Here is a 9,262-nt window from a genome sequence, read left to right as displayed (position 1 = left end):
ATATCATAAAAGATGGGAGAATACTCACCCCTTTAATAAATAGTACGGTCTAGGTTCTTGTTGTGAGTTATTGAAGGCGAAGTCTTTCCCCTTTAGTCACTGACTGGCTAAGAATACCACGTTTAATGACGGCCATGCACTGTTCAAGCGCTTCCGATATGTTAACTCATTTAGTCCTCATAGCAACCTTACGGAGCAGGCACTAACAGTATCCGATTTTATAAAAGAAGAAACTGAGGTGCGTAGAGAGTCAGTAACTTGTCCAAGTAACTTGTTGGACAGCTAGTGAGGGCAGAGCCCGATTCACATGGGGCCATCTTGTCTCAACCACTATGCTACACTCTCTGTAAGAATAAACAGTCTGAACATATGCCCACAAATCTTGTAATGCTCTAAAACAACAGTATTCAAAATGGAAGGCAGGCCTTAAAAGAGGGTTGTGTAGTCCAGAAATTCCCAACCCACACGTTACAAAACGGTTAACAGGTCTGTCTGCACATTGGATTCTGTCAGTCCCTAGGCAGGCTCCTCGGCCCAAGGGCAGGCACCTCTGTTTGCCCCAATGTGCTGTAAATATTATTTTCTGTAATGTGATGTGAAAATGGTTGAGAAGTGCTGCTTTGCTCCACCAATAACACCCTCAGTGTACCATCAGGGTCCGCTGGACCCAGTATTAGTTCTTGAGTTTCTTCTTGGTTACTCTATTCGTAAAGATTGATATTTCATGAACTTTATCCTTTCTTAGAGATTCCCCACAGGACAAAGAGGAGACCTAACAAAAAGAGGGAGGCTGGATGTGTAGGAGAGAGAAGGGTAAAGATCAGATTCACTCACAGAATAAGAAGGGAGGGACAAAGGGGATTCAGATGGAGGCATTACTGTGGATTAGTGCGTTATTTGACTTAATTCATTCAACAAATATTTATTGATCACCTGCTATTTACTAGACACTTGTCAGGCTCAGAATAAAGTAGTGAATATTATGAACATGGGTCCCAATCCTCACGTAGCTTAGAGTGAGCAGGGAATGTGGACATGAAACCAACAATTACTAGTGTGATACATGCTGTGGGAGGAGAAACATGTTTCTGGGTCTCCTTCCCTCCTTTTCCTCTCCTTTTGTTTAAGCATCTGTGAAACCCAGGGCTTTCTCTGGTGTCTTCTCACCTTTTCTTTCAAAGCCTCTCTGAGGGATCTCATCGAAATGCAAAGTTTCCCTCAGCTGGTATACGTGATTGTTTTCCAAATATGCAGCCCTTGCTCTCTGTCTCCCCTGAGATTTAGACTGATATATTCAGCTGTTTGTTCTAAGTTTACTCACTCACGGAGGTCTAGTTGGTATTTCAAATCCCACTCATGATCTTTTCCTCTAAAGCTGTTTCTCTTATTGTACTCCCGATGCTAATGAATGGTGATGTAATCCACCCATTTCCCAAGTGAAAACTTCCTAGAAGTTTCTAAAGACATCTCCATCTTCTTCAGCTCCCATCTCTGATCACCATGTAGTTCTGTCACTTGATTACTTCCTCTCTCTCATTGTCCAGTTTCAGGCCATCATAGCTTTTTGCCTATGTTACTGCCATTACCCCCTGTGCTGAATTATACAAGCAAGTGTAGGGCTCCTGATTTACTTAGGTTTTTAGTTTAATGTTTCTGATCAAAGACTATCAACTTTACTATCCCTGCTTTTTGAAATTTATTAGTTTTCGTTGTGGAATAATATATAGTTAATTTTTGGTAATGTGCTACTATCATTGAAAAAAAGAGTATGCTTTGGTTTTAGGGCATGAAGTTGGATACCTGTCAAGTAATAATTGTGTTACCTTAATAATGATGTTATTTAGGTCATTCCTATCTTTACTTATTTTTTTGTCCACTTGATCTTCTATGGATGGAGAGAGGTAAAATAAAATTTGGACTGTCAATAGTTGGCTTATTCTCCTGGTATTGATTGTATTTGCTTAGGAGTGTCAAGGCTTACTCAAAGTTCCCTGTGGTTCAAGTTGCTTCTGTGATTTCCTTCTGTCTTTTTCTTCTCTCCAGCCAAAAGGATCAGCCTCGGCAAGACTCTTCCTCACGCAGCATCCACTAAGGGACCCTGCTTTGCTAACAGATCATTCCTGGGAGATGATTCCTCCTTCTTCCTCGTTTCTTCTGGGTCCAGGGTAAGTCCTTCTGACAGTCCACACACACACTTGCCATTGTCGCAAATAAGGTCTCGTTAGTGTTTCCCCTGGGGCACATCCCCTGTTTTGTTGAATATGACTCTGTGGCCTCGTCTGCAGTGCAGCTGCAGACATCTCTTTCCACTGGTGTATCCCTCACTGTGACAGTCACTGCATCTGAGATCCTTTGTCATACACCATGGTTTTGTTGAAACTATATCCAGTTTTGTTGAAATGGTGTTTGTGTTCGTGTTGCTTATTCTGTTTGTGGCTCAGCAGTAATTTTTGGAAGGAGAAAGGAGTAGCATCTTTTCTATTTCACTATTTAAAACGCCGAAATACCATTGCTATTGAACTGGCTTCTCTATTTGCAGACTGTTCTTCTCCCGTTCAACCTCAGCATTGCTTTCAGAGTATGCTTTCTCCATGGAAGATCTCACCTGGCCACGCACTTGCTTACAGCCTTTCCATGACTCCCCACCACCTGCAAGTTACAGTTCAAACTCCCTGGCACAGCACAGGATGTCCTTTATGATCTGACTCTTGTCAGAATCTTTAGGCTAATATCCTCCTCCCCTCCTTCATAAAACACACATGCCGTACTGAAGTCTTTGCAGTTTTCCAATTGTCTTGTGCTCTTTGTCCTTTCATGCCCTTGTGTATTTTGTTTGCTTGGCCGGGAATGGATGCTTGTATTCAAACCCAGCTGAAGCACTGCATCCCCTCATCGAGTCCTCATTCTGAGGTCTCATTCGCAGGCCTTGACTGTGTGCTCTGACTGCATCCATGTCCAAATGCCATATTGCTCCTTAGTTTATTGAATTTTTATTATGTACCAGGTCCTGTTAAAGTCTTGGGTGAACAGTAGTGAACAAAACAGACAAAAGTCCTCCCTCAAGGAGTTATATGACTGTAGTATATTGTGAATGCTGGCTTGTCATTTTCTTCATGGGTATGTGACTCCTTGAGCACAGGAATTGCATTTTTAATCTTTTTCTCCAAAGTACATGGGACATAGTGGATCCTCAACAGATGTTTGCCCAATGAGCAAATAATTAGGAGGGAGTCCAAGCAGTTTACAATAATCCAGGTGAGAGGATATTGGTTCCTGATTGAAAGAAAGGAAAAAGTGGGCAAATTTTTGACATTTCTGAGGTGTAGGTTTTAAGTTTTGGTGATGGAAAGGTTTTAGCATCATGGAGATTTCTAGATTGGACCACTAATTGAGGGATCATGGAAGGGTGAGCAAGTCGGGGGCTGAGTTTAATTTTGAACTCTGCAGGACCTTCTGAACTTGCAGCTGAAGCATCATGAGCACATGCTGCGTTCCCAAAGGGGCGCTAGACCATTGCTGAAAGTGTGAAGATGTGCACAGATCCAGAGAGTGAAAACAGAGTTTTGTGAGAAAGTTTTGGGAAAAGCTGTGATGTCTCCCCTCCTCCCTCCTCTCTCTACCCAAAGTGGTGGTTGGGGATGGGAGCTACGTCTAAACTGAATGCACAGTGAGAGGGGCTCCTTGAGACCACAGGGAGAGCTTTCTGTATGTGCCCTGAAGATGAGCACAGAGGGACTTGGTGGTTGGCATGAACCTGAGAAAGCGGGAGCAGCTCACAGCAGCCAGAGGGCCAAGTGCATCTGGGAAGCTGCATTCCTCCTGATGGAGGGTCAAAGGTGTTCCAGGGACCATTACATGTGGCACCTCTGGTAGGAGAGGCAGCCTTGGGTGTTTGAGGAAGAAATCCTGGCCAAGAGAGGAGCCCCTCAGTCCAATGGGACCCCAGCAGTAAGGGGCTGTGAGGACTGAAGCTGAGGGAGGGCAGGGGCAGCCATGTGAAGGATAGGCATTGCCCATTGTTATGGGAGTTGCAATGCAAGATTCAGTGGGGGGATCTTTGAGGAACCCACCAAAGTACATGTGAGAGGAAGAGCCAGCTGTAAGCATCTGCCAGGCCAAGAGCGTGAGAGGACGACTTCACAGTGACAGGTGCCATCATGTTCCCTAGCCCTCCTACCTTTCTTTCTGCCAGGGAAAGACAAGAAAACCAGACCCCATTCTCCAGAGCAAATGGCCAATGCACAGCAGTCCACAGGCAGGGGAAGAGGAAGAGTTTTAAAGTGAGAGCCAGTTTGCAGCTGTGAATTCAGTATTGGTCTGAGAATCTTAATTTCCGAATCTCTGTCGTGTGATCTGAAAAGTCTTGAGGACTTAAAGCTGCCATCAGAGGTAGGGTAAGGACTGTCACTACACACAGAGAAGGTTAAAGGGATCGGGGGATGCCAACACAGAGCTGTCATGTGATTACACCCCAGGAGTGCTGCTTGTTCAACACACCAACTACATAAACATTTAGGACCATTAACTTACAGTGGGCAGTTGAAATAACAGCATGAGATTGCCAGCCATGGATTGCTGTGACAAGAGGATTTGGTTCTGAACCTGGGCGTCACCAGTGTTAATAGGATGGGCAGGGGAGAAGAATGTAGAGAGAGAGAAGCCACTGCCAAAGTGGTAGGGGAAGGAAAAAAGAGAGTGACATTGTGGAAACAGGGAACCTGGGAGATCCGGGTATGAGGGATTTCGAGCTTATTTCATTATTAATAATTCAAGTTTATTCAATTACTAATGCAAATTAGGTACAAAGTGGATATTTGTTTATGAAGAGAAAATAAATACCAAAAACATCACAAAACCTCCAAAAAAAGAATGACTTTTTTATTAGTTAACCGCTTAATACCTCTACATAGTATTTCCTTGTGCTTTTTGACCGCATTATTATTTGATTGCCTCTTCTTTCTAGAAAGACAGGAATATAATTTAGTCTTTCCCCTAGGATGATTGGTAAAAGTTCAATTTTTATTATCAATAATGTATTATTAAGAATTTTATTGTTAGGAATTTTTATTATGAATTTCTTTTAGCTTTATCATTCAATATCGATAATGGCAAATAAATTTTTAGAATTATTGTCAAATTTGGAAAGAGTCCTATAAAATTTCTTTCATATATGAACACAAAGATTTCAAAGCATTTAAAGTATTCCCATGTAGTTACTCTGGCTACTTTAAGACATGGCCACAAGTTTTTTGACTCATCTCCCATTGAGAAGTGGGCTTATATGTCCCTCCTCTTGAACTGGGGCGGAGGGTGGGGCGAGCACAGTGTTTGTTTCAGTCAATAGATCACGGTGTAAATGAAGTTATGTCCCTTCTGGGGCTGGATCAGAAAGGTCATGCATTTCCCTGCTTGGTTACTGAAATAGTTGTAGCTGGAATCCTGGGCCTCAGGTTTAGGAGTCTGACCACACAGGGGCTGCCATGCTCTGGGGAAGCTCAAGGCACATGGTGGAGCCATATGTAGGCTCTTTGATTGACAACCCTTGATGAGCCCTGTCCTCACAGCATCCCACCAGGTGCTACACGTATGGGCAAAGGAGCCTCCAGACAATTCTAGCCTCTAGTCATTTGCGTCTTTCCAGCTGAGGCCCCAGGCATGGTGTTGCAGAGATAAACCATCCTTGTGCAAGTCCGAATTCCTAACCCACATGAAAAAACTGTGCTTCACACTAGCAAGTTCTAAGATGGTTTGTTACATGGCAATAAATAACGTGAAGAAATACCAATCCTACACTGCCTGAATTAACATTTAAGCAGTTGATTGTCAGTATTTCGTCATTGTAGTGGTGCATTATTGAATGGTATGTTATTTTCATTGAAATTAATTTTCCTGTCAAATCAGCAGGAAGTTAATGAAAATGAGTACAGATGTGATTGGGCAAGGCCATGTCAGGCTGTGGGAAGAGCATGAACAAAGATGTGTCCAGCAAAGATGAGGGGTGAATTGGATGGAGTGTAGTGAACACACGGGGTGGCAGTGGATGATCAGGCTAGAAAAGCGTGTTGAAACCTGGAAAAGAGGAGGGAAAAGGTGTCAAATGCTGGAATGTGCCTGAGAATGGCCTATCACACTCTGCTAAGAGGCTGAGGACAGACTAAGTCAAGGAAGGGGGAGCCTGACGATGGATCACTGAACAGCTGAAAGGCAATATAAAGTTTTGTTAAGGTCAGTGTTAGAGTGAGATGGTCCTTGTTTTGAATCCTATCTCTACCATTTACTAGTCTATGAAATCTTGCTAGCAGTTATTTAATTATATATTAAATTGATGGTCAACCAAACAGATACATTCTTCCAAACTTAAACTAAGTGTGTTTCCAAGCGAGTTCCTCCTTAGCTAGATCACCAAAATGCCTTCAGTCGCTCAAATGCCACCCAATATGAGGGCCACGTGATGGAGGGGGAGTCGGGGTGGATAGAGACAGTAGTCTTAGTTAATTGAGGTTAAATGTCTCACTTTTTCAGGTAAAAAATATATGATCCCGTGAAGACACAGTTGGAGCACCTCCCAGCATGTTGATTGGCAGTAAGTGAAGGGCCTTGAAGCTTAAACTTCATTATCTCTGTGCTAAATCGACCTCTGCTAACGGAGATGTGTGTTTTTAGAATTAAATGGTGTCAAAGTTATAAGCGGGCTTAAGTAGAATGAGGATTGAAAACCAGTCATTGGTTTCAGCAGGTAAGAGTCCATTGCTAAAATATGAAAGTAGCTTCGATGAAGGTTTGATGGGGACTAAGAGCAGGAATCATATTGGTGGAGGTTCAAAAATGAAGGGTTTGGATGGATGAAGTCCTGGAAACATCCTTCTGGACCTGGGGTTACATTTTTTCCCCTGATTCAATGCCCATATATGAAACTTTCATTAGGTGGTTCCCCAAATATCCATAAATTAGTGACCTAAAATTTTAACCAATTTTTCAATTGTTAGGAGTATGTAAGTGCTTGTTTAAATTTCGAATAAGGGAGAGTGAACCAGCTGGGCACATCTGGTGGCAACTAAAAGGAACCAGTTTCATCAGAAGGACAGTGCTCTGTCCCTCTCAGCAGCTTGATGCCGCCTGAATGCTCTCTGCTGCTGTAACTGCTGGGTCCTCCAGTCGAAGGGCCTGCTTTTGTCTGAATAGCCAAAGTTGACCCAGGGTCCTAGGGGGCTTCCACAAGGCTGGGCTACTCTACACTTTCAGAAAACTTGATAATGAAGGAGAAGGAAAGATAAAGGGCCTCAGATAGATAAGGAAGTGGGAGCAAAGAAAGTTTATTTTAGTATGGAAAGGTCTTGAACTTGTTTGTTTGTTTGTTTGTTTTTGGTGAGGAAGATTGGTCCTGAGCTAACATCTGTGCCAATCTTACTCTGCTTTGTATGTGAGATGCTGCCACAGCATGGCTTGGCGAGTGGCGTGTGGGTCCGCACCTAGGATCCAAACCCGTGAACCCCAGGTGCCAAGGCGGAGCGTGTGAACTCAGCCACTATGCCACTGGGCTGGCCCTTGAACTTGTTTGTGACTAAAGAGAAAGGAAAGAGGTCAACTAGCAATGGAGGAAACAGGACAGGGAGGAGATAATTAGTGAAGCAAGGGAGGTGGCAGAAGAGGATGGAATAAATGACAGATCAGAAAGTTGAAACTGAAGCTAGCTCTCATTTGCATCTCTATTGATTTTCTATCTTCTTGTTTTATCAATTGTTATGTCTTCTAGATGAATTGGCTCCTTTATCATAATGAAATGCTCCTCTTTATGCCTGGTAATATTCCTTGTTATGAAGTCTATTTTGTCTGATATTAAATGAGTAGTGTTTGTATTCTGCATCCTTTTCCATTCTTCTACTTTCAGACTGGATGCGTCTTCATATTTAAAGTGGAATTCTTGAGACAGCATACAGTCGAGTCTTGCTTTTTTTATGCAGTCTGACAATCATTGCCTTCTAATTGTAGGGTTTAGATTTTTTACATTTAATGTCATTATTGATATAATTTGGTTTAAATCACCCATCCTGTTATTTGTTTTCTACTTGTCCCATATCCATATGTTCTTTATTACTTTCTCCCTCTTTATTTTAGTGTTCCATTTATTTATTTAGTTATTTCCCTTATTTTCATGTTAACTATATCTCTATATATTAACTATATCTCTCTATATTAACTATATCTCTCGAGCAATTGCTCTAGGGTTTATAATATGCATCTATAACTTAATCACAGTTTACCTCCAAAAATACTAAATCAATTTACATATGATGTAGGAAGCTTATAATTGTATACAGATCTTCCTTGACTTATGATGGTGTTATGTCCCAACAAACTCATCATAAGTTGAGAATATTGTAAGTTGAAAATGCGTTTAATACACTCCACCTACTGGTGTATTACATTACATGTTACATTAGCCTACAGGTGGGTAAACTCATCTAACACAAAGCCTATTTCATAATAAAGTGTTGAATATCTCTTGCAATTTATTGAATACTATACTGAAAGTGAAAAAGAGAATGGTTGTATAGGTACAGAATGGTTGTAAGTGTATTGGTTGTTTACCCTCATGATTGTGTAGCTCACTGCCGTTGCCCAGCATCATGGGAGAGAGTATCACACTGTACATCACTAGCCAGGGAAAAGATCAAAATTAAAAGTTCAAAGTACAGTTTCTGCTGAATGCATATTGCTTTTGCACCATTGTAACATTGAAAAAATTGTTAAGTCAAACCATCCTACATCAGGGACCATCTGTATTTTATTATTCCTTCTATCCTTTGTGCTACTGTTCTAATCATTTTGTTTTTACATATATTATAAACAATACAATACATTGTTATTATTTTTTTCATTAAACAATCAGTTAACTTTTAAAGAAATTTTAAAAAATAAGAAAAATGTCTTTTTATACTTATCCACATATTTATTATTTCTGGCATCCTTCATTTATTTGCATAGATCCAGTTTCCATCTGGTATCATTTCCTTCTGCCTGAAGAACTTCCACTAACAATTACTTGCAGTATAAGTTTACTAACAACAAATTCTCTCAGATTCTGTTTGCTGAGTATAGAATTCCAGGCTGATTTCTTTCCTCCAGCACTTTAAAGATGCCATTCTGTTGTCTTTTAGCTTGCACAGTTTACAATAAGAAGTCTGTAATAATTTTAATTTTTGTTTGTCTGTCTGTATGTAATGTGCCTTTTTTCTCTGTCATTTTATCTGGTTTTCAACAA

Source organism: Equus asinus, chromosome 3, assembly GCF_041296235.1.
Source record: "Equus asinus isolate D_3611 breed Donkey chromosome 3, EquAss-T2T_v2, whole genome shotgun sequence".
NCBI classification, from domain to species: Eukaryota; Metazoa; Chordata; class Mammalia; order Perissodactyla; family Equidae; genus Equus; species Equus asinus.
The sequence above is the reverse complement of the archived record's forward strand: the minus strand, read 5'-3'. Positions refer to the sequence as shown.